Raw genomic sequence first — 27920 nt, 5'->3', positions numbered from 1 at the left:
ATCATGACAGAATGATAATATTATTAAATGTATTAAAAGTAAAGTGGATAAGAATTTTAAAATACCATTGTTTCACTATTCAGCTTTCAATCGTCAGAAAGCTTATAAACGAATGAAGAGATCATGACAGAATGATAATATTATTAAATGTCCAAAAAGTAAAGTGGATTAGAATTTTAAAATACCATTGTTTTACTATTCAGCTTTTAATCAGCAGAAAGCTTAGAAACGAATGAAGGCATCAGGACAGAATGATAATATTATTAAATGTATTAAAAGTAAAGTGGATAAGAATTTTGAAATACCATTGTTTTACTATTCAGCTTTCAATCGTCAGAAAGCTTAGAAACGAATGAAGGCATCAGGACAGAATGATAATATTATTAAATGTATTAAAAGTAAAGTGGATAAGAATTTTGAAATACCATTGTTTTACTATTCGACTTTTAACCGACCATGAAAAGAAGCGATCATGAAAGACTCTGGTTAATGTTGACAAACGGATAAAAAAACAAATCTTATGGAAATTATTCTCATTTCATTATCAGATAATTATCATTTTCTACTTATCAGCAAATAAATATGATGGAGCTTTTTTCAATAAGAATATATCGTTCGCTTATAATTTAAAGTTGATTATGAAAAAACTAAAAACCATTTTTAAAAATGTGCTTAAAACCATTGCAACAATTGTTAGTAAAATACTTTTCCTTACTGCATATATGCATTTATTCATCGAAATAATTTTGAATTCTGAAAAATAAAAGCAATTATATTAAATTGATGTATAAAATATTGTGTTCCTTTCAATTATTTTGAATTTTCAAAAACAATTGCTCACCAAATAAACTTTTAGCGAGTAACTCTTTGTATTTCAAAATGAGAATAAGAATCAAATTCTAAATTCTGTATTACAATAAATAAGCTCGAATTCATTGAAATTTCTAATAAACTGCCCGAATATTAAATAAAAGCATTTCATATCTATATCGTTCCAGGAAACAATGAAGTTATTAAATATTTTACAATGAATAAAATTTGAATATGCATACCGTGAAAGCTAAACATAGAAAATTTGGATGAAATCTTAAAATGATGTATATATTTATATCTTTAAACTCGTAAAATGTGAAACCACAATATATTTTATTAACTGAATAAGTTTCAAATAGAAATAAATCAAATAAATTTTCATAGTTAACCATATTTCCGCTTTATTAGAATATATTTTAATTAAAATTCTAACATTTGTATCAATTTCAGTATTTTTATAATAATTTCATTAGTTCTGACTTAGATTAAATGCATGTAAAATTTAAAAGAAATACTTTAAAAGATTATCTTGGGAGTTTAAAATAGTTTTAAATGAGAATTACAAGCAGCTTTTCCCTGTAAAAATTAACCTCAAATTCTGTAGAAAATATGTATTTTTACGAACAAAATGTACAACGATAAATACAGATTTTTCCGTTCTTAATCGTTGCCCACGTGATGTGAAAAATTCTATTTTTTTACTGACTTTCTCCGTATATTTTACGGTTTAAAACTGTTTTTCACAAAATAATTTTTCTCTGTTTTTCACTCTAACCATAAACGGATTAAAACTTCGATTCGATAAGTTACATTGTCTGACAATTTTACAAAACTTGGCCAATATAGATTTAAATATTTTCACACTTAAATATGAATTCAATAAATAAGAGCTCTTAAGATAAAGACAGCTTATTTGTTTTTCTTCATTTCAGAAGCATTTTGTATTATTACCAGAACTACTAGATGGATTTTTAAAATAAAATTGTTTCAAACGTAGTTTGATATAATACGAACAAATAATACGAATAATACGAATTTGATATAATATGAATAAAACTATCAACAGTTACAATACTCACCCATGATCTTTGAGTATTAAGATGCATTAAACAGACCTCACTGTATCTAACAGAAATAGATTGAAAGCCAGTATAGCCTCTTCTTACATAGAGGCAGGCCTTCAAAACAGATTTCACGTTGCAAATAGGGCGGCAGTTTAGAAATTAGAAACATATTATTTAAAACTCAATAAATTCTTCGAGTTGATTCATTATCTATGTATTTGTCTACTTTAAACTAAAGAAATGTTTATCCAAGTGCGATTTAGTTTTATCAATATGCGGGACTTAAAAATTTTGTTTTTAATTACATATCAACAACGACGGAACCAGCACACAAACCAGCACCTATACCCACCCCTTACGGCGCATCTATTGGTTTAAGATAGTCGTGGCCAGAAAAACAGATAGCTGAATTGCAAAGATATCATTTTAGAGAGCCCCTAGCCAAGGACCCCCAAACCTAACAACTCCAGGGTAGATGCCGTGGTTGATTTGCAAACCAAATCCCCTCAGACAGATTACAAAGCTATATCAGAATAAAAACATGAAATTTAATACTTGTTACAATTGAAATTAGTGCTGTCTACCCCTGCATTACAGAGTGTTTTTTAAATTTATAGTTAACAAATGCTAATTTCAAACTAGAGTTAAATATATCCGAATACATTTTGCATTACAAGTTAATGTTTGTTTATAATAATCAAAAGGAAATTACACTGTTCAATCTCTAATAAACTGACGTACATACCATAAACAGTTTTAGAAATATTAACAGTACTAAATTATAAATTGTTGTTGTAGTAAAGTAATTACCTTGAACCTTTCTTATTAGTTTGATTCAACCATGACAGATCTTGCGCTTTGCACAATGAATTGTGATTGTCTGAAAATTCTCAGTAATGGTAATATACAATATAAGAAAACAGTTTGGTGAAATAAGAAAAATATCTTGTTTGCATAGCGCTAATATTTTTAGCTGAAATCTGAAAAAGTTTAATTGTTGGGAAAACAATAATTATGCTATTTATAATTTAATTTTACATAATAAATAGGTTTTGTAATTAAGAAGTTTTGAAGTTGCTTACTACCATTAGCCCTTTATTAACGGAGCCGAAATGAATTATATGCATTGTTAATAAGAAAAACAATAGTCCTTATGATAAAAGCATGAATAAAGATTCGATATGTGTCTAGTTTTTACGGAATTCTTCATAAGTTTTCTCAATAAAAATAATATATTTTTATTTCGGAGTAATTTTTATAAATACATTTATAATAGTGTGTTCGAGAAAATATATTGATCACTGAAAAGCTGTTGCATATGCATATCACATATACATTAAAAACATACCTTATAAACAAAAATAGTAAACATCTTTGAATTATTTGTTTACTATATTTTCAGAACTATAAACAGTCTTTACAAGAAAAATGACCCTCAGAAAACAAAGCGAAGCCTTAACCCACTAATGTTAAGTGTTGAAACAATAAATTAAATACCATACAATGCAGTTTTATACTACATAATCCTTACACATCATAAAACTAAGGTGTTCGGCGACATATTATTATTGATTATCCCCATTGTTTCCCGAGATAGTTTCTTTTTAGTAAATGAGAGGTCGCCGTTGTTGTCACGTGTTCCTCCCAGTTGTCCGAAGAAACGATAGCCATCCATTATGAAGCAGATTACTAGGTGACATTTTTTCCCTTTCTGTGTGATACAGCCCTTAGTTTCTTTTTTGTACATATCACCTTAACCATCTCCTATATCCTCTTCTCATACTTTCAACTCCCAGAAGTTTCTTTTTATATTTTTCCCTTTCTATGACACCTTTTTCCCTTTTTTTCCCTTAGCAGCTGCAAGTGCTATTCCAAGTTGTTATTATTTTGCCACGGCTGATATGACGAATAACTCTGAATGTTAGAGGAAAAGTTTGTTAGAGATTTTGTGGGTGATAACGAATCATGATCAATTACTTTAAAAAAATGATTAAATGAGAGGATTAATAGATATTAGGAGATATTTTATTTTCAAACTTGTTGCATGTAGATACTACATTTGCTTCAACTGAGTATCAAATCCATCAATCAAAAACGCTTATTATTATTTTCATATGGCCCATAATACATTTTTTTCTATTTTACTTTAATTTACGTAAAAAATAATTTACCATTATATGTATATATATTTTTGTTTAACGAACAAAATCTGTATAAAAAGAAGAATTAAATCTTTAAGTTATCGGGAGTATTTAATGATATGGTGGAAAAATAAACGGAAATGAAAAAAATAATATAAATTAAAAATAACAACTTTCTGTCTTGAAAGTTTGAACGACGACTCACGTCAGATTAGAAAATAAAATAGAATAAGAAGATCACATGAGGGAAGTATTGACTGTATGTTTAATTTTTGACATTTTAATTCGACTGACAAGTTTTTTTAAATCACTTGGTACATAGTTGAATGAGACTATCAATTCAATTAATATCAGAAATACAAAAACAATAAAATAAAATTCTTTTCCGATTTTTCCATATGTACATGTTTTTAAATTTTCACGAAACACTTTTTGACAATGCAAAGAAAAGAATAATTGGAGGAGGAAAAGTTCGTACACTGAAATTAATTCAGCATCAAATTACGGTAAAACGTACTGGTACCCAGCATGCATCATCCTTAAAATCCATTTTACCGAAAAATTTATTTTTATCTTAAAATTTATTTTTACCGTAAAATTTATTTTTACCGTAAAATTCATTTTTACCGTAAAATTCATTTTTGGCGTAAAGTTTTGCACCGAGATTTTTAGAATAATGTTCATTTAATTGTATTCACTGAGAGATTTTGCGATGAATATTACTATAAAATATACGGTTAGTCATATTTCTGTTCTCTAAACTCTGTTTCCCGAGGGCCAGTACAGTTTACCTTTAATTTGATCTGGAATTCGTAAACGTGTAGTAGACGAGGCTGGTTATGGAGATTGAGGTTTAACAGTTTTGTAAGCAACAGCACAATTATCTCATTCTGGGGAACATTCTGCGCAAACAATCTTTTTTTTTTCAAGATAAGTTGGTACTTATCTGTCAGGAATTGGGTGAACTTCAAACCACTACTGAGAAGAAAATCCTAGTACCAACAACTCAGCTTATTTAACCACTGAATCAATGTGACATATAAAGTACCATTTCCCACACGAGAATTTCCGATAGAGAATACCATTCATGAATATGAAATAAAAGTACAATTAATAGCACAAACTTATTACAATGTGCCTGCTCAAAAGGAGTGTTAAAAATATCGCGTCGCAATTCGCATTTGCAAACAGAACATCTATTTTTTTCACATTGTAAAGAAAATCATCAAAATGAAAAATTTCAAATTCAAATTTAATGCTATTTTTAATTCGATAAATGCTGCCACCAGTTTGAGATGAAGTAGAAAAAGCAGCAGCATTTAAATCACTGAGAATTCTTCTATTTTAAATACTTTTAGCAAAGAAGAATTAAGATTCGAAAATTTAAAGTATTTTTTTCTCTGCCCAAATCCACCATTTCTCTAGATTGAAAAAAAACGGTTGATTCCTTCCTTCATAGAAATGAATCTTTAGTTCCGAATAAAAACTTAGAATAGCATATTTCACAAAACTGTAATACTGTAATGTAATATAACAGAAACTTTAATATGCACAATATTCTATCATTTAAACTTTTACCTACTATTTAAAATCCAATAATTGATTAAATGAAAGCGCTAATTTTTCACAAATTGAAAGCAGACTTATAGATTAAAAATAAACGATTATCTCTTCTTTTCGTATAATATAATCTTTAGACTAGGAATAAAAAACTTTGAATAAAGAAACTTAAAATGTGTGATTCATAAACTATAATACGCAGAATTACAAACAATGTAATAAATTTGAACCATAATTAAGAAAAGAAATTATTTTATAATTTTAAATTTTTTCATGAAATTTTTAATAAATCACTAAAATGGGTATTCTATGAAAGAATCTCATTTTCAGCTATTTTTAAATTTTAAAGCAATCGCGCTTGCAGTGCTTTGCAAAACAATACTCGTTAGGTAAATATAGCCCTCGCCTTAAATTCAAAAAGTGACTTAAAACAGCTAAAATAAGCAGTAAAAGAAGTGTGTTTTCTAAAGATAAGGCAACCAAAATAAGTTTTTCTTCTCACAAGGAGAACAAATTGTTTGTACAACACATATTTTTAAAATTTAAGTTGATGAAATACATAGTGGGATGAAAAACAAAAATTAATTCTCTAATAAACTAGTTTTAAGCGAGAAATATTTTACGTTTAATTTTTTTTAATTTTAAAATGTGAAGTATATAAGTAGAATGCTAAAAAAATATTTTACTTCTTCTTTAAAGATTAATTGTAAATACATAGGACATCTGATTTAATTTAGAAAAATTTTGCTTTGTTTTTGTGCTATATTAATCTGGTCAATTTTCAAATTTAATGCTTTTTTTTTTTTTTTTTTTTTTTTAGTTTTAAAACTAGTAAGTTACAATCTAGTTTTGTTTCTAACTATTTCCTTTATAAACAGTGTCATAGGTTTCCTAACTACTTTGAACTGCTTTTAATGAATATAGTTTTAGATTCTACAAATAGCTTTAAAACGAGGAAATCAAATGCTAAAACTTTTTGCTTAATTTTAAAAACAAAGAACTTTTGAATTACAAGACTAAATGAAATAATTTCAACGCGACTGTATTTGCTCTCAATGTAAGATTAACTACAGAAATTATTTAACAATAAATTGTACAGGTCAAGAATGAATACTCTTAGCCTTTAAAACTAGAAAATAAGCATACATGAGCTGCAGCACTCAGTATTAAAATTTGTGTCAAATGGATAGTTGTTGTAATAGTGTTATAGGGACTGTTGTTATTATAGATTGTTATATGAAATATTAATATGTGGTTACTCGTAAAACATTTTTTTTATAATTAATAATCAAAACTAATCTGAAACCAAAAGAATTGTTAATTTAAGAGATTGTTTAATTACTTGATAGTTGTTGAGAGAAATTGTGATTTTTTACCTCAAATACAAAATATCTATTTAATAACTTTTTTTTTATTTTACGAATACCGTATAATGATTCGATAATTTTATTGATGATATGTAAAAGTCATATTCGAAAGATATTACGTAATTTAAAATATTGCATAATAATTGAGATTGAAAAGAAGAATTAATTTTCAATCGAAATAATTTTAAGTGAGAATTTTTTGTCTCCTTTTTTAAGTTTGAAATTTAATATACTAGAAATAATGAAAAATACTAGAAATGAATACTAGAAATAATGAATAAATACTAGAAATAATGAAATTTTAATTTTGAAAAAATACGTTTTGATAAAAGTTGAAAATATACCTCAAATAAAAATTATCAAAAACGAAATACAGTTCAGTTTCTTAGGAAGTTTTTGTCATTTTGAAAAAAAATACTCTTTTTAAGTCTCTTTCTTTTAAAATAACAATACCTTTAATTAATAAAATCAAGTTTCAAGCGAATTACATTTTTTATATAATTTCATCATAAATGAAACTTTTTTACTGCACCTATTATACTTTTTGAGAACTAAAATAAGTGCATAAAAATATTTTTCGTTTTATAATTAAGTAGTAAAAAATTAAAGCTTCCTCGTATCTTTTATAACATGTTCATCTCTTTATGCACTCTTATCTTCATCTTTTTGACTAATAAATGCAAAATTTAAAAAAAATAATAAAATAAAATCATGTAATCGTATTTGAGTTATAAAAAACTTGTTTAAAAGAAACCTTAGCTTCCTTCTCAGAATTTTCCAATATTAATGATCCTGAACAAAAAAATGCATTAAATCCATATACGCTCTCTACTTGAAAAGTTTTTCTATTTCTAAAGATTAGAAAAAAACCCACATTGTGGAATTTTTAAAGAAAAAAACATGAAGTCAATGAGTAAGGACCTATACATCACTGTTCATCGAATTTTTTCTCTATGATTACCTCCCTTTTTTGACGGAATGAAAGAGCGAGGAAAAGTATTCGAATTGATGGAGTAAAAGAGGGAAAGTATTCGAATTGATGGAGTAATGTTAAATCGATTAGAGCATTAGATGCAAATCACATGACCATGTTGTAATTTTTTCCACGAGTTCGAATTCTGTCATTCAGGTTACCCCGTTTCAGAGACACAAACCAGAATGATGCCTTCAAGGAAAAAAACGAATTCAATTTCTCGTTCGCTAATTTCAGATCGGAATGAAATGGGTGTGCCATAATGAGGTGCAATTTTTGAAATAGTTTTTCTTTTTAAATTTCCATTATAATTTGCGACTTTTTATAAGTATTTCTCGTCAAAAATTCTTTGAACTATTGATTTCTCTCGTTTGGTAATAAGGAAATTTTAAAAAAAAGTTTGAAAGTATCTTTCATAATGTATTTTTTATTTAATTGCCTACAGAAAAGTAAGTTTAGCAAATTTTTGTGTAATTGTTTGTGTAATTTATGTTATTTGTATAATTTTAGTTCATGCGAATGAAACATTTTACTTCATTTAAAAAACACTATCGAGAATGCTGATTAAACTTTAACTATTTTTTTGAAATTTTATACACTGGTAGCCAAACTAACTGATGATAATAGCAACGATAGCAACCACAAAATTTAAGGTAAGAAAATGTAAAAATTAGCATAAGTTTGCGATTCAGTGCGACCTGTTTTGCATATGCAAAGTTTGGGTTGATAAACTGGTTTGTCACACGACAGCACTGATAAGAGATCTAAATGATTTGTCGCGTATTAAGCGTTGTTATTCAAAATCAAAGTTTAACAGGAAACAATCAATTGAGTAACTCACAATTCAGTAAGACCTGCTTTGCATATGCAAAGTTTGGGTTGATAAACTGGTTTGTCACACGACAGCACTGATAAGAGATATAAATGATTTGTCTCGTATTGAGCGTTGATATTCAAAATCAAAGTTTAACAGGAAACAATCAATTGAGTAACTCACAATTCAGTAAGACCTGCTTTGCATATGCAAAGTTTGGGTTGATAAACTGGTTTGTCACACGACAGCACTGATAAGAGATATAAATGATTTGTATCGTATTGAGCGTTGATATTCAAAATCAAAGTTTAACAGGAAACAATCAATTGAGTAACTCACAATTCAGTAAGACCTGCTTTGCATATGCAAAGTTTGGGTTGATAAACTGGTTTGTCACACGACAGCACTGATAAGAGATATAAATGATTTGTTGCGTATTGAGCGTTGTTATTCAAAATCAAAGTTTAATAGGCAACAATCAATTGAGTAACTAGCAATTTTCTATATGTCTTCCAAATGTCCGTTTAGCCGTATTATTGGGGAGGTAGTAGACGGCAGAAAAATAAAAGATGTTGAAAAAGAGTTCGAAGTCAACCGCAGTGTTTGTTTCAAGGTTTCATGAACCATTTCAAACTATTGAAATGCGCTATACATGCTAAATGTATCACGTACAGTGCGCAAAAGGAACGGACCACCCTAAGCAACTTTTGATCTAATCATCGGATCTTCACGATCTACGACTCAATTTTAATGGCTTTAGGGGGTGAATTCAAATATGCTAATTAATATGTCCCCCTAGATAATATTTTAAGTACTGAAATCAGACACAAAAACGTACTATCACTGAATAAACACACCTGTTTTTCGAGGGTTTCGGATTTCTGACTCAAAATATAAGGGATAGCCGCAATCTCAGAAATATGGTCTCAACAGTTTGGTCAGTAAAGCACTCCAAAGTTTGGACCTCTTAATTATAATGTCACTTTTTTCATATTTCGTGAGATCTCGAGAATTTTTTTAACCTAATTGAAAAATTTTGCAATTATAAAATTCGTTTATCCCAAGATAATTCCATGCAAAATATAACTTCAGTAAATATTCATATTTTATTATTTTATTTTATAAGATCAAAAAAAAATTTTAATTCTAAAAGGTATACAATTTTTTGCCTCATACTGAAGAGTATAATTTTGCAAGGCAAAATACGATATTCGAGCAAAATCGGTAGAATAGTTTCTGAGAAATCGAATTTAAAATATCTGAAATATTTGAAATTGAATTTCTTATGAACTATTCAACCGATTTTGCTCAAATTTTACATTTTGCCATGCAAAATTACTTTCCTTAAAATGATGCAAAAATTTTATACCTTACAATTCAAAATATATTTGGCCATTATGAAATAAAATAATTAATAATAAATATATTTTAAAAGTTATTTTTTGCATGAATTTACCTTTAGAAGAACGAATTTTATAATTGTGCGCCCTTTTTCTTTTAATTCAGTTCAAAAGTTATTGGGAGATACGCAAAAAATAAAATCAACATCCTGATCAAACTAGTGGAACTCCCAGATTGCAACTATTCTCCATATATTTGGGGTCAAAAAACAGAATACGTCGAGAAAAAAAAAAAGTATGTTCATTCAGAGAAATTACGCTTTTTTCGTCTTATTTTGTAACTTAAATTTTGTCTGCACAAATTAATTACCATATTTGTCACCCCCTGAAGCCATTAAGATTGAGCCCTAGAATGTGAAGATCCGATCATTATATCAGAAGTTATTCAGTGTGGTTCGTTTTTTTTTCCCTTCTTTCTTTTGGCGCCCTGTACGTGTCCCTTACATGACCCTTGAAACAGAAATGCACACAGTGCTATCAACAAAAAGGAACAGGTACAGTACTGCCAGTTAGGTGGAACTCAATTTCATTTTGCAACTAGCCAGCGAATTTCCTGAAAAACTGTACTACCAGTCACTTACAAGCCAAATAACTATATGCCTGCTGACCTGCTGCGTGCACCTCTGTTCAGACGTCAATATAGCACCCGTTTCTAATGGCGTCTTAAGCATTGAAGTGAAATGGACTATGATTTCATACTATTTCTCAGATCAGAATACATTCAGTTTCCTGTCTGATTATAGACGTCAAATGATCAAGCGTCAGATCAGTACTGCGTAAAGTGGAACAAATGTAGCGATATTAGAATTGAAACATCGGTCCATTGACCAATATCGGTCAATGGACCGGTATTCTACGGAACTATAATGGACCGATATTCTATCGAAAATTAGAATATTTATTTATCTTATGCCCTTTAAGTCTATCATTTTTGATGAACATCAACATTTCTTTCACGATATTTATAATTTTTTTGAAACCTTTGACAAATACCTATCAAACCTTTGAGAATGATATTTAATATTATTCATACAGAGAGAACAAAAAGTATGGTCAATGCTACCGGAATATGTTAATATTTACCTTGCTTCAGACTTATTGGAACACTAAAAAGCTCAGCAAATTTTTTTGGTAATAATTTTGATAAAACTAGCAATGGAATATGGTTTCATAATATGTGAAATCTTTAAAACTTTATAAAATTTGGTGTTTTATCACGATACATTAGAGATTGACAGAAAAACTATATATTCGGTTAAATTACTTTCCAGTTCTGCTGCAAATTTTTCAAAATGTATGAAAATAAGAACTATAATTTTGAAAACCAGAATAATTAGCAAGCCAATGGAGAAAATTGCCAAATGAAGGGTTTAAATGCTACACATTTTAAATCTATTACCCAGAATTATAGTTCTTTTTTCAGAAATGTTATCACAGTATAGTAATTTCCCCGAAATTTATTTCTTTGCATGCTCTGCGATATTTCAGATTTGTTTTTTTTTATTAAATATTAATCTAAGGCTCCCAATGTGATTTTCGTTTTAATTGTTGATAAAGATTCTAATAATAGTTTATAATAGTTAGGGCAGTTTTAATGGAGTATCCTGTATACAATAGTAGTTTACAACAAATTTTCACACTTTACAATCCCAGGACTAACAAAATTATTATTTATGAATAAAAACGTTAAAATTTTATAAAAATTTTCTTGCAGTTAAAAGCAAATTAGTACGAAATCTGGTTATGGAATGCATAAATAAGAAAACAAGTCTGAATCTCAGACTTTATAACTAAATTCAACATTGCAGTTTATTTTAAGTGAAAATCTAATTATTGCTATAATAGAGCCTTCTCTCTCTGTCACATTTGACCATTCAAAAATGCAGGATTCTTTTAGCATCCTGAATAAAGTCTGAAATTAGTTCCTTAAATAAATGTTTTGGCATTTATTTACTTACTTACGAGTACAATGCAAACATTTCTAGCATTATTAAATTTTAACCATAAATATATAACTATTTTACACGTAGAAAAACAAGCTGATGAAACAACCATAATATATGATGAAGATATTTTTGTTAAAAAATTGATGCCTAAAATACACTGCATTTAAACCAATAATATGGAAATTTTTCCATTCATAAGGTAAAGGCTTACCGAAAATTCAGATTTTCGAAATTATACTTCTTATAACATTTAGTAAAACATATATCTTCATATAACTTCTGTAACTTCTATAACATATAACTTCTTATAACATTAGTGCGTGTAGTAAAAAATATAAAACTGAAAAGTAAATCGAACCGAATATATGGTTGTTATGTAATGCACTAAGGTATGATAAAATTACGAAATTTTACCACATTTTCAAACTTTTTTCACATTTTATAAGACAATATTTTATTGTTAACTTAATTAAACTCCTTACCAAGTGCTTCGGTTTTTTTTTTGGTGTTCTAATAAAGCGAGAAGAGCGATAAATTTTACTATATTCCAGTAATTTTGAGCACACCTTTTTTCTCAATCTATGAATAGTCTTAAATATCATTCTTAAGAAGAAGGTATTTAAAAGAGATTGACAATGCGTGCTCTTAGGAATGGATTACAGCAATGTTCAAACATAAAACTTATCGCCGAAGAACCAATCAAAATGAAGCTAAAAACATTTATACCGAGCTCTCTGTTTTTGGAGGAAATTACATTCCTTTCTACGTCATCAAATATCTAAGCAATTTTTAAATATATCAGCACATCACGTAATTATAATTATTTAAATTCGGAATATGTGCTACAAGAGGTTTTCACCTTATAGTGGGTGTAAACAAGAGAAAGAAAAACGCAAAAACAAGAGAATGCAAAGAAAACTTTGCATTCTGAGTGCAACAAATAGAAAATTCTGCCTTTAAATATTTTAAGAACATATTTAGTTTATTGCATTTTGGTAGAATTATGTGAATTATTGCCCATAGCGTCATTCAAAGGAGATATAATTTAAAATTAATTTTATATCAATCTATGCCATTCCTTTTGAATCATAAATTAATGAATAGTGGCATTTCAAATAATTATATATTAAGATGAATCTATTTAATTAAACAAAATCAATAACCAGATTGAACGGAAATATGTTGTTTTCGGGTGTTATACTTAATTATAAACATCTTAAATATAGTTTAATCATATTAAGACAGTTAAATTTTTCAAATACAACTTCATCGTTTCTAATTTAATTAGAATATTAGCCAAAATTAATACTTAAGTGAGAGCTCTTTTCTTAGAATATTTAGACAGTTTTCTGTAAAATATAGAATTTTGAATTCATTATTAAATTCCTAATTATTGCTGAAGCTGCAGATGTTAATAAATTAAATAAAATGAATGCATATTCGCTAATTATTGAATAGAGATAAAAAAAAATACTGCTCGATTGAAGTGAAACCAATTAAAAAAAATATATTAAAAAAATTTTGATATTAAAAGAGTTATTAAAAAAAATGGCATAAAATTTTAAAAGGAGAATTTCATTTCATTTTCTAAAATTTTTCAGATTTAATTCCTCCAGTAATTCTGCCTCATTAGTTAGTCTTTTAAAATTAATAATTTCATTTGCACAAAAAATTTAAATAATTTCTCCGTTTATTTATTGAACCACAAATAGCATTGAAAAAGATTGCGTCTATGAGTTTACTTTTTTCAAGAACAATTCCATTTTTCAACTTTCCATTTTTCGTGACAATATTTTTTTCTATTTTTTAAATAAATAAATTAATTAAAAAATAAAGAAAGTAAGGTGATAAAAGATCTGTTGATTTTTTTTAATTTTTAGGTATTATCATAAATAACGAACGTGTTATTAAAAAATAAAAGAACAAAAAAATTCTAAAATAAAATTAGCTTCTGGTTAGATCACTTGAAAACCCTAAAACAGCCACAAAAAATATATGAATGCATTATTTTTACAAAATAATCTTGGAAACTCAATGCAGAAGAGAATCAGTCATAGTAGCAAATGCTCTCTCCCAAAATTTCACTATGAAACTAAATTAATCTCAGTGGCGCGACCGCTCAAGGCCTACTGTGCCAATCTCAGTTTTTTTGACCTTGGACTCTGAGGTGCGAGAGCAGATGTTCCGGTCAGGTGGTCAGCCGAACGCGGAACCCCCAGTGTCTAGTTCCCAAGCATGCTTGGTACTCATTTATCGACCCACTGAAGGGAGACAACTTTACCCGGCCCGAGGATCGAACCAGGGACCTGTGGCACGACAGCGCGAAGCGCTACCGCTCAGCCACCGGGCGTCAAACTTCACTATGGATTCTCATAAATATTCAATACCAACTTTGTTTACTAAATAATCCGACGCAGAAGGTAGTTAAAAGAAAATCAGTGTTTGCATGTTACTAACATGCGTCACTGACAATCTCTCTCATTATTATTAGTATTCTGGAGTAAACAGAATAACTAGAAGCCATTTGAAATAATGCAGATTAGAATCTAGATTTCTCCTTAACACTAGATTGCCTAAGGAAGTCATTTCGACTGCATCTTAATTTCAATTAGAAAAATAATGATGTATATAATGACACAATTTCACAGAATTTTGAGACTTTTTGACAACATATAAATTTTTTTATTGCTAATATTTACTAATAACTGCAAATTATATAAAACATATTAAAATTTAATTTTAAACTAATTTAGAATTTAATTAACATTTTAACTGCTTTCGGGCAATATAGGTATGTACTAATTCTCAGTCTTTCTAGTGTTCATTAGAGGCGTATTTTTCTCTGAATTTAGAGATCAAAGTGAAACTGAAGGAAAAAGTTTTTAAAGTAAAACTGAATTCCTAAACCTAAAAGTTGTTGAAGTGAAACTGAATCCCCAATTAGGAGCACTATGGATAGAAAATTAAAAAAAAATAACTTCGTTCTCATTTTAGAAAATAAAAGTAAATGAACTTAATCAAAATTTAAATAATCATTTCAAAAATTAGAGTGTTATCAATGATAAGAAATAAATAGAAAGTAGCAAATAAAGTAACTCTCTTCTAATCCGAATTCTGATAATCGAAATCCACACATAAATAGTTACTGAGAAAAATATTTAATATGAAAGTGATAGTAAAGTAAGACTAATAATAATAAAGCATAACTAATAGTTATAAAGCTGATAAATATTAAATTAAAACTAAATAACTATTTTTCTTTCTCCTTAAATACTGAATAATAAATAAAGTCCACGGTAAATAAATCAAATTAATTGCAACTATAATAAATTTTTAAACAAATTAAAAGGTCAGGGGTTACTAATTTAAAAGTTGTTAAAGTAAAACGGAATTAATAAGAACGGTATACATATGTAATTTTTTTCAATATTTAGTATTACGTCAGTTTCATAGTATTAATTTTTAATTTTAAGAAGTACTAGAAATCATTTGACACGAACTACATTTCATTTTTCAGTTAAAGTCATATTTCTCTTCCAATCTTTAAATTTTAAATACTTGAGTTCAGTGTTTTAAACAAACTAAATAATCCATGTTTTTCCTAATATATTATGTATCAAAAAACCGAGCATAACAATCTTACATTAAATTTTTTAATACGGTACTGTTTTTTTTAGTGAACTTAAAATTTTATTAGTAGTAAACCTTTTTGACTTTTTATTCAGTTGAAATATACGATATTTGCACAGAGATGCCAACTTGCTCCGGACCGCGAATATATATTTTCGAGTGGTAGCTTTTTAAGTGTGATTCGTGGTTTAATAAATTAAATTTATTAAGTTTTTATCTACCACTATTTATAAATAATTCAAAAGTGAATAGAAATCACTACTTTTGTTATACTTAAGTTACGCTAAACTGCTTAAAAAGTAAGCAAAATTAGTCACATTTTGCTAACTTTAGTCAATACTCATTTACCGCTTTTTAATTATTTTGGCCTGTCCGGAGCAGTTGGCATCTCTGTTTGCATATAGTTAGTACTTTATATTTTCCTCATAATGTACATATGATACAAGTAAAAAAATGAATCAAGTAAGAAAATATACTTTAACAAAAGCAAGAAAAAGCAAGAAATTTGCTCTTGCAAGTATTGGCAATCAGAAAATAGTGTCTACCACACAGAGAATATTCTATCCCTTTAATATTTAGCAATACAGTCTATCTTCTTTTAATTAATTTATTATATTAATATTTTTAGGTAATAAATTTAACTAAGGCTTTTTACTGAATTGAAATATGTAATATTTGTAAATTACTTGATATTCTCATTTTATTTATATCTTGGGAAATGCGTGAGAACATCAGCTATAAGCATTTAAAGATATTTTCAGTCATACTAGTGCATTTTATATTTGACAAAAGTAAATAAATAAAGGCAAAATAAATGACAAAAATAAAAAAAACTACATATGCTGCACTAGAAATAAATATCAAACCAAGTTTAGTTATTTAACAATATTTTCAAAATGTATTTTCAATAATTCACGAAGAATTTTCAAACATTTTTAAATTAACTTGAATTTTAAAAAAATAATAATAAATAAGGAAAACCATTATGAGAATATTTTTGAAAGAAAAATAAAGCATTTTTTCTTCTTTTATTTTACAAAAATAATAGCTAGTAAAAAAATTTATTCAACCAAATTCTCAGTGCAATAAATTAATTAAGAATTGATTTATACTTATTGTAAAATTTTTAAGGGAAAGTTTCTATTTCGGAGCATTACTTCTGAAATTTAAATGCATTTCAAAGTATGTGTACAGTAAAGAGGATATGTAAAGCTTATCTTTTCAGCTAAATTTTCATATTTCCGTAAATCTCTCTGAAAACCTGTCGAAAACAGATTTTTCTTCAAATAACTTTATATATGATGTTACAGACGGAGTGATTTTCTTCCACACAAATAACGAAATAGTATTTGCATACATAATTCCTAATAATATTTTATATTCAAAAACCTTTTTCAAAGGTATAAAATTTTTACGAAGAAATTTTTTTCCAACTATTCCTGAGACATTTTTTACTATAAAAAATTTAATTTCCTTGATTTTGATCAAAAAATATAGATTGTGTAATAATAATAGACAAACTTCGAATAGTGTAGCAAATTTTGAGTAAAAGAGGTAAAAGTTTTGGTTTTTTAATTAATCTTTTCGCAAAAATTTTTTTAAATTGATGATAAAATTTTATGCATAAATAATAGTTACCTAAACACATAAGTTTTAGTAATAAATCCAAAATATATAGCCATTCATATGGAAACGGTTTACAAGAAATCCTGGTTTAAAAAAGATAGTTCGAATTACCACACATTTTGAAAATAAAGCAAAATTGATAAGTAAATTTAACCATATAAATAATTTATGTCCTGCTTTTAGGTATCATGATATTATAATACCAGTTTTAATTGATAATTTTACCAAAAACATTGCTAAAGTGCTTCGATAAATTTAATAAATTTAAATATTTTAAATTTAATCTGAAGTAATTTAAATAAATTGCACCAACTAATTAGACATTCATTTTATTCCTTTTATACATAATTTTGAAATACCAGGATTTATAAATTATCTATAAAGCTTATAAATTATCTATAAAGCTTATATCTGACCATGCAGGTAGTAATGTATTGCAATCTTGAACAATTATAAGAATTTTCGATATCCCTGTAAACTTCAGTAAGGAATATAATGCTTTGACATCGAAACTTTGCCATTATTTCTCCAGTAAAAGTCTATTCGTATTAATTTTTCAACAGTCAATTTTAATATAGTATACTAAGAATTTTATATGTAAATATATAATTCTAAATGTATTTATATAAATCCTTCTAATAAATTATTCATTTTTTTAAATTTTATACATGTTTTTGAAGTACCGAGATTTATAAATTATTTATGAATCATTAAACTGACCATGCAGAGGATAATGCATTGCAATCTTGAAAAATTATCAAACTTATCGATAGCCGTGTAAACTTTAGTAAGGAATAGATTGTTTTGGCGTCAAAACTTCGGCATTATTTCTCCCTTAAAAGTAAATTCGTAATACATCATACTATCAGTTGAACGATCTATTTTTGTTACCCAAAAGCCGTTGAAAACCTGTCGGAAGCAGATCTTCCTAGCTGAGAATAGCTTTATGTACAATATAATAGGGAAGGTGGTTATCTTCATCTTCTGATCTTGAAGAGTCTAAGACCTTTAGTCGAGAGGGCGGTTCACTTCTTTTGGGATTAAAATTGATGAAACACTTTTCAGCAGTTTTTTTTCTTTTATATTTGAAACCTTTTTTTTCAATATCCTTTATTTTAAAGAGAAAAGCTTAGAAACAAATAATAACGTAGAATAAATGTCAGTTAATCTATGGTAAAAAAAGCAGTCAAAGAATTTCATCAGCTGTTTTTGAACTTTATAAAGTGCATTAAAATACATTAAATAAGCTGAAATTAAAATTTTGAATCAAATACATATTCTTTTGAGGAGAAAATTAAATTATAAATAACTGATTAAACTGAAAACAGTCAAATCATTATTAAAGAAGTGCTAAGCACTATTAAAATATTATAAAACATTTTTCTATACTCTTTGACTGATTATCTTTATTTTCAAAACTAAGAATATGATTTTGTAATATATTTAAAACTTTCTTTCAAATATCCTTTATTTTAAAGGGAAAAGCTCAGAGACAAATAATAACATAATATAAATGTCAGTTTATCTATGGTTAAAAAAAAGTACCGTAAACCGGGGCGAGTCTACCCATTTTAGTTTTATTTAATTTTCACTATTTTAAATTGCAAATAAAGAAATTTTTACCGACGGAGGACTTAGTTCAGACTCTAAAGAAGATGGAGCTGTAGTAGTTTGATCCGTTTTTATTTATTTGGTGTCTTTTTAACCGACCTGTTCAAACGTCTTTTGAGAGATTTGTATTGAAAATCAGCAAACTTTTAGTTGGTGCTCCGTAAGTATATTATTATTACTACTATTTTCACTTTGGTTAAGTGATAAACTTATCTAAGACTAAGATTACTTTAATTTTATATGAAAAAAAACAAAAAGAATGTAAGTTTTGCTGTTGTAAACAAAAAGCCAGAATTCGCGGGGCGAGTCTACTCATTCGTATTTAGTTTTAATAAAGCATAATAATATAATTTAGAACTTTGTTTATATTAAAATTAAGTCATTTTAAATGAATATGAGTATATTATTTTAATTCTGCATTGATAAATTTATCATTAATAAGAAAATTTATAGGTTAAATATAAATGTAAATATAAAATATGTTTATTTTACCTATTTTTTAAATTTTTATATTACAAAATTAACTTTTTTCATTTAATGCAAATTAAATAAATTATTATTTATAAATTATTATTACCTCCCAAAAGAATGGGAAAAGGATTTTTCATGATTCCCAACGTTTGAATTTCGATTTTGTTAATAATCTTTAATTATTATTATTTATTAATTATTTAATTGTAAATTTATATTGATTTTAATTTATTTTTATCAGCAATAATCAGAAAAAAATGTTATTTTATAATGTTAATGATTATAAAAACTGTGATCAAAATGTGATAATCGATCAAATACTCAATTTGTGTTATTTTATGAATAAAAAAATGGAATATATAATAAAGTTATGAATTTTACTTCATAAATATCCTATATAGTAACTAAAATAATAATTTAATAGTAAAATTTGATTATTTACAATGTTAACATTCATTTTAGTAGAATGGGTAGACTCGCCCCATACGAGAGATTTGTCAGCAGTTCTATAAAAATATACAGTAACAGCGTAACTGTTAATATTTTCTAAAATCGATTTCACAGCATTAAAGAGGGATAAATAGCGATTCCGAAACACCTATTAAAAGCCTTTTTTCTTTAATATTTACAAAAGTTTGACCACTTGAAAGTTGACAAACTGAAAAAATGGGTAGACTCGTCCCGGTTTACGGTAGTCTCAGAATTTCATCAGCTGTTTTTGAAACTTAAAAAGTTTATTGAAATAGTTTAATTCAAGTGAAATTAAAGTTATCTTTAATCAAAAGTAAGTTTTGTAACTTGAAAATTAACTATTTTCGATTTAATCAATCATTTATAATTTAATCCTTTCAAAAACTTCTAATCAGTATTAAAATTTTACAAAACGGTACCTCATATTTATTGACTGATTATCTTAAATAATTTTTTAAGACTAGGCACTCAACCACTAGTAAAGTACATTCCTTTAACAAAAAAAATTAATTTTTTTTTCAGTTTAATCCATTTATAAGCCAATCCTTTAAAAAAGTGCTAATTACTATTAAAATATTACAGAATAATTCTTTATATTCTTTAATTGATTATAGTAGATAAATTTTCATTCTTAAGAATGTGATTTTCTACTATATTGAAGTTTCACAGTACTACACTGTAAAAAATCTCGGTTAATGTTTATCCAATACTTGGTGCAAAGTTTGCTAATTGCACCATAAATAGGATAAATCAAAAATTATTTTATCTAGGTTGCACCATAAATTGGAAAATATGATCAAGAAATGCGTTTATGGCGCAATCGATTGCACCAAACTTTCGTACTATGACAGGCACGTGACCGATGACATATTACGTAGTTGTTGACAAGATGGACGACTTTGTTGTTGAATCTTGATATCATCTCATGCAAGTTGTCTTTGAAATTGTCCATTTCTTTTGAAGGTAAGAAAATTTTTCTTAATTATTTGCTTTAATTACAGTTCATTTCTTTAATATCAACTTTAAAAATTTTGTTGTCTGTTCCGAAAGTGTTAGCTTCAAATTTCTTATAGGAAACTGTTTCGTTGTATGTATAATTAAATATTTTAAAATCTATATTAGCTCTTTTTCAGTAAATAAGGAGATATAACGATTTTATGTGCACAGAAAGTGCATTTACAGTTTATTTGGCTAAAGGAGCATAGCTTTCCGCCAAATTCACTGCCGGTGAAAATTTTCTAGGTTCGTGTTTTTATTTCATTCTACCGATCAAAAAAATTCGTATGTGCTTTCTGTTAGGATTAAAACTTTTTATCAATATCTCTGCTTTTGTTTTGATTTTCATGTTCTATTTTGCTCTTTTTCGTTTGTAATGTCACATAATTACACGAATTTTGGCCTATACATTCTAAAGTGCTTCTGTTGTAAAATTTTCAATGCGAATTATTCACCTCAAATTAATACTAACCGTTGTCATGGAAACTAGATTTCTCTTTACGTTTTCTGAGCGCACGAGGTAGGAGAAAAACTTAGTGGGTAATATTGGCGCTAAAGAAAACAAAGCGATATTTTTTTTAAATTCGCCAATAATACCTTACTGAAATTTAGAACAAAACACCGACAAGAATAAGATTTGTTTTAGAACATTTAGAAGTTAACTGATTTCTTATTAGGATTTTTTCTTAAAATATATTTTATTATTAATATTTTTTAACTAAGAGAAAATTTTTTTCAATGAAACAAAGTATTGTATTTAAAAAGATAATAAATATATCTTTTTTATTAAATACATATAAAAAAATACTTTGATACTCATAGATACTCTGCTTTAGATACTTATTTTTCGATGTTTTTTTAATTTTTACTTATTTATTTTATTTTTTGTAGCTTTAAATATATTAATTTAGCCCACATTTGTGTTTTGAGGGTGAGGGGAAGGATAATATAACCATGAAATTGAACGTTTTCATTGATCCTCAAAACTGTCATACGTATTCTTTATAATATTTACAGTTGTTTTTGTTTTTTTAAATAATTTTTGTTGTTGAAAAGTTTCATTTTAATTACAAAAGTGAAATTTTTTTATTCTGAAATATATGTGCTTCTATGAAACAAAAGACCTTTAGTTAAAAAGGCAACCCTCACAAACAGTATACATGTGGAGTTTTAATACTATCCACATGACTACTGTTTGTGTGTTAATCGTCAGCCAGATTCCACCCTCTTAGACTCAACACGAACTCTTTTATCTATACAAGTGATGATCAATTTGTTCATTTATTATTTTAACTGCTTACAGTTCCTTCAGTAAATTTTTTACTGTGCCGCTCTGCATAAAATTCAATTCACAATTTCTCAAGTGGAGAAATTCTATTTTGGTGTTTTAGCGCATTTTAACAAAAATAATAATAATAATATTTTAAAATATCAATATCTTTCATTCCTTTCCGGAATCTTTGTGGGTAAAAGGAGGCTTAAGATAAAAATCCCCCCCCTGTATAAATAGTTGGTCTCGAAATTTTTGTTCTTTAAGGTAGTGAAATGTTTTAAAATTTTTTTTCACGAGAACTACAATTTCTCAATTTTCTTTATATTGTATTTTAAAAATAGTAATTAAAATATGACTTTCTTTGATTTATCTTTCTATGTTTTAAAAAAGTAAGGATTCAAATTTTGTTCCTTCTGTACATTTTATTAGCATAAATTACATTATTTTTAATCTTCTTTCATTAGCATAAAGATACCAACAACTTCAATGATTTTAATTGAGAAAGAGACACAGGAAAAAATATTGTTATACCCAGTGCCGAACCAATTGATTCTGCCAAAATCACCAGAATTCCAGAAGGTTATAAACAGTTTTTTCACACTTGAAAAGTGCTAGTTTCAAGAACAGCTTACAAACAAGGAATGTGTATAGTTTCAAGTTTTGAGAATGAAGAACCTGTGCTTGGAAAAACAATTATTCTTTTGTAAATAGGATCCAAAATTTTATTTGTGTGTAATCTTTTTAAAACTTGTTGTGTTTTTTACAATCAACTAAAAAATGGGATATAGTTAAAGTAATAACACCAGAAAATCTATAATTATGAATATGTAATAAAAATATTGTTTTTTCTCAAATATTCACCATCATTTATTAATTTATAAAAAGAAATTACAGTATTTTTTTTCAAACTGTGGGAAATTTTACTCTTTTTATCAAGTAGTAAATTATGCTTGTAAAAAAGTAATTTAGCTATATTGTAGATTTTAATTCAGATGAGGCAGAATATGCCAAGAAATTTAGTATCTTATTAAAATATAGAAAATTATTTTCAGATGATCCCAAATTTCAAAACTCTAAACATTGAGGCATAACATAACTTTTATTTTAAATTACTGTAAATTTAAAATAAGTTTGAATTGAATGCACTCTCTTAGTAACAAAAACATACTATCGATCATATTTCTGAGTGAATATTTTGTATTTTTTTTTTTAATGAATGCTGTGATATGTATAAAAAGTATAATATATTTAAATTTTAAGATTTTGCTTAAAAATTATTACATTCTGTCTATGTATACAAATATCAAAGTGATTGTAAATGAATAAATTATGTTTAAATATTGATCTGTATATTTTTTGCTAATATTTCCAAGTTATTTCATTATTTTTACATTTCTTAATTTACTTCAAATTTAATATTTCCATACTCCAATGTAAATAATATTGGAATGTTTCCTTAATTAGAGATTGGGGGTTGACCAATACAATATTCGTCTACTTTTTAATATAAATTTTTACTTGTGAAAGTAATATTTTCATTTTTAAATAATAAAATAATTTCAAAATGCATAGTAATAAGAATTTGATTCAGCCTAAAATTAAAATTCTTTTTATTTACACGCGGTATTAACTCTATAGCATCGGTTCGTGCTTTAAATGAAATGTAAAAAATGATTAAATTTTACATATATCAATTTGAAGAAAGAAAAAGTTTTCATATGAACGAAAATATTTTTAAAGCGCCAAAAAGCAGATAAAGTTAGCATCATTAATAAATATTTATAAAAAAAAGAGAAGATAATTTAAATCAAATTGTAATTTAATTATTTAAATATATAAAAATTCAAGAAGCTATTTTTATTTTAGATGTATTATTTAATATATATATATATATATATATATATATATTAATATTACATAACACATCTAAAATAAAAATAGTTTTATTAATTTTTATAGATTTAAATAATTTAATTATAATTTGATTTAAATTATATCCTCTTTTTTCAATAAATATTTATTAATGATGATAACTTTATCTGCTTTTCGCCGCTTTAAAAATATTTAATAATGGTGCAACCTTCCTCGCTTTTTAGTTCCCTTCAAAACACTTATTTTTGGTGCAACCTTTCGCCACTTTTAGGCTCTTTCAAAATTCCGATTTTTGGTGTAACCTTCTCTCTTTGTTTGGAACTAGTGAAAGCACCAATATATAGTAAAACTGAGCACGACTTTATGTAGCCAGCAAATGAATACCAATATTTGGTGCCGCATAGCTCGAAATTTTTTACAGTGTACTAGAAATAAATTATGAGCAAGATTCCAAAAAAAATCTTTTTTTAAATCAAACTAAAAAATTTGGTTTAAATTTCAACCCCACTAAAGGAAATTAGCCGATTTAATTTCCCACTTTTTCTATAAGGACTAGTTGTTAACATTAATTATTATTTAAAAAATGACTAAATTCCTCGTTCATAGATTCCCCAATTAGGAGCAATTATTCAAAAAAATGGACTTTGCTCTCATTTTTAAAAATAAAAATAAATGAACTTAATCATTTAAATGATCCTTTCAAAATTTAGAATGTCATAAATGATAATAAGAAACATAAATTAACAGAAAGTAGCAAATAATAAAGTAATCATTTTCTTATCCAAATTCGGAAGATTGAAATCCCCTGAATGAAATTCCCACATAAATACTTACTGGGAAAAATATTTTTTACTTATATTTGATATAAAAGTAATAGTAAATTAAGACTATTAATAATAAGGTATAACTAATAGTTATAAAGTAGATAATATTAAATTAAAACTATATAACTATTTTCCTTTCACATCGAAAGCCGAATAATAAACAAAATCCACGATAAATGAACCGCATTGATGACAACTAGAACAAATCTTTATGCAAAATGATTTTTAACAAATAAAAAACCAATCAACAAAAAAGTGGATATTACAAGTGATAAATATGAGTTATAAAATTTAATATTTATCCAGATATTTAATTAAAAATTTCTGGATACATGTCAATAATTTGAAAGTTTATACTTGTTCTTAAAGAATTCGATTGTATTCTTTGCACACAAAATTAATTTAAATAGTAGGCAAAATAAAACCAAATAAATAAAATAAACATTATTTTTTAGTCGCAATAGATCAAAATACAAAACTTTCCTAATTCCGATTTAAAATAATTCATCTAAATTAACCTCTTCCTCGAACCAAAATATTTTGATCTTAATTAACAATTTAAGGGATAATATTTCTTTAAATCACTTTAAAAAAAACTTAACTTAAACTTATTAACAAATATAACTCCGCAGTGCTAAATAATAAATAGAATTCATCAGAAATACTATTTGATCAAAGGAGTTTAATTTCCTTTCATATTTATTCCAAGAAATGATGGAATACTTCATAGCATTATGTAAGTTTTTAATAAAGATTGAGTGACAGTTTAGACGGAAATATTAATGAAAACTCAGCTGCCTTATTTGAATATTCATTTGAAATAGTTTCCAAACTTTGAAAAATTTTATATTTTATTTAAATTTCTAAATGTGTCGCAAATCTGATATTTAATTTTTATATTTAAAAGTACTTAAAGAAACTATTTTTATTTAGATACTGCAAATTCTATTAGTAAAATCCATAAGATTAGGGTTATAATTTAGCAATATTTCAATATAAATCTTTACATTTCAATAGTTTATAAAATACATATAATATTATATTCACAGTAATTCGGAAAAAAATTACTAGCTTATGTTTTTTGGTTCGAATTACGTACAGTAGACGTACAGTTCAAAATGTGGAGAAAACATGGAAAAAATAGCAGAAGAGGAAAAAAGAAGAAGAAAATTATTAGTATAAAATAACATAATTTTAAATAATTGAAACCATTTTTTCAAAAAAAATTCGGGAATAAATATCACGTAAAAAACAGAAAACAAAATGCAAAGAAAAAACAGAACAAAACTCAAAACGATATCTATAAAGCGAGTAGCGAATTCAAATGAACTTACATGTACGGGAAAATTTTCATGAATGATTTAAAATATTTTCGTAATAAAATTGCCAAATTATTAAATATTATAAAACAGAACTGATTAATTTTCTTTAATTTTTTTTATTTTATTCAATATTTTCTATATAGCTTTTTGTGCTTTGAGGATTTGGCTCGCAATAAATTTTGTCCAGGATTTTTTTTAAACTTTTGTTCAGCTTTGGATGTAATTATCTTCCTCCGTCGCTACATGGAAGCTTATGTGTATTCAGCATAAACGCACATTAGAGACAGGCAAAACAATGATACTTATCGGGCTAAATTCTTATTGTTTTTTAATGTATGAATCTCTAGTAACATATAAGCTGGACTAAAAATAGTTTTCATAACTGTAATGACCAATAAGTAAGTATATATATATACTTTTTTATAACCGTCGTTGAACAGCCGACCAAATTTTCTGGTTTACGACAGTTAATGCTCAGTAGCCTTACAATTTTGAATCCAATCCAAGAGGCAGGGGAACTCCTGGATCAAGTATTGGGAAAAATGTGCCTTCCTGGAGGACTTTTTAAATGGAGCTAACACGCATTTGCGTTACTATGGGGATGAAGACCACGAGAACCTCCCATGGTTAGCCTGGCGTCAAAGGGACTCTAACCCATGATACGTCTTCTATTGAGGATATTTAGCGTCAGCACTGTGATCGGTGAAAGACGGATGCGGATTCATATCAACTAGCCATCGCTGAGATACAAACCCTATTCACCTCATTGGAAGGAGAACGCTCTATTCCCTGAGCCGCGATGGCTCATGGGATAAAATCAAGAGCTTAAAACATAACAGAACAAGAGAACATTCGAGAGTTGACATAGTAAAGCAAACTTATCTACACAGACACTGTGAAATAATAAACAACAGCACGCCAAAATGGTAGGTCCTCCTTCTTGACTAGTTTAATGTGATTCATATTTTGTCCGCTAGAAAACAGAACTGATTTTGTCAAAAGAGTGTTACCCGGTTTTACCTCTCTACCTGGACTTTCCCTATTCTTCTGAGTATAAAAATAATTTACGTGATGCAGCAACATCTGATGATTCAGCAGGAAAGGAGGAAATGTTTATTTTTTTTCTTTTGTAAAAATCTAACTAGACGGCAATTATGTGCAAATTCCAATAGTTAAGTGAGCAACTTAAAAGCTGGGCAGCGACGAATCTGAGATTGTGATATATCTACGCCAACTATTTGCAATTCATAAAATGAAAACCAATAATGTTTGTTTATAAAGCATAGTGCTTATAAACATCCGAGGGGCATTCAGTTAATTTTGACGAGCACCGAATGTAGGACTCGTATTCCAATACCCAATATGAGAATAATTTGCAAAAGCAGCAGCACCTTCAACTGTTATGAACGACAAGTTCGCAAATAATGTAAATGAACTGCTGTATCGATTTCATTTTGACAATTCGTCGAAACCGTAAGGAATGTAAAAAATATACTTAGAGATACAAAGTAAGGTAAAACAACGTTTAAGAGCGCAAAAAATATATACCTCCCTATATATTTTTATATATATATGTATATATTTTTATTTATATATATATATATATATATATATATATATATATATATATATATATATATATATATATATATATATATATATATATATATATATATATATATATATATATATATATATATATATATATATATATATATATATATATTTAATTTATATATATATATA

General features: G+C 26.8%; 1 protein-coding gene across 1 annotated transcript in view; it reads right to left on the bottom strand.

Annotated features, from left to right (window-relative positions):
• Positions 1 to 27920, bottom strand: part of LOC107454903 (protein turtle) — a 973849-nt gene that overhangs the window by 278938 nt on the left and 666991 nt on the right. The window lies entirely within an intron of this gene.

The sequence above is a fragment of the Parasteatoda tepidariorum genome, chromosome 10 (assembly GCF_982258835.1).
Source record: "Parasteatoda tepidariorum strain Cologne lab strain chromosome 10, Ptep-v5.0, whole genome shotgun sequence".
NCBI lineage: Eukaryota > Metazoa > Arthropoda > Arachnida > Araneae > Theridiidae > Parasteatoda > Parasteatoda tepidariorum.
Note: the sequence above shows the minus strand (reverse complement) of the source record. Positions and strands in the feature narration are given on the sequence as shown.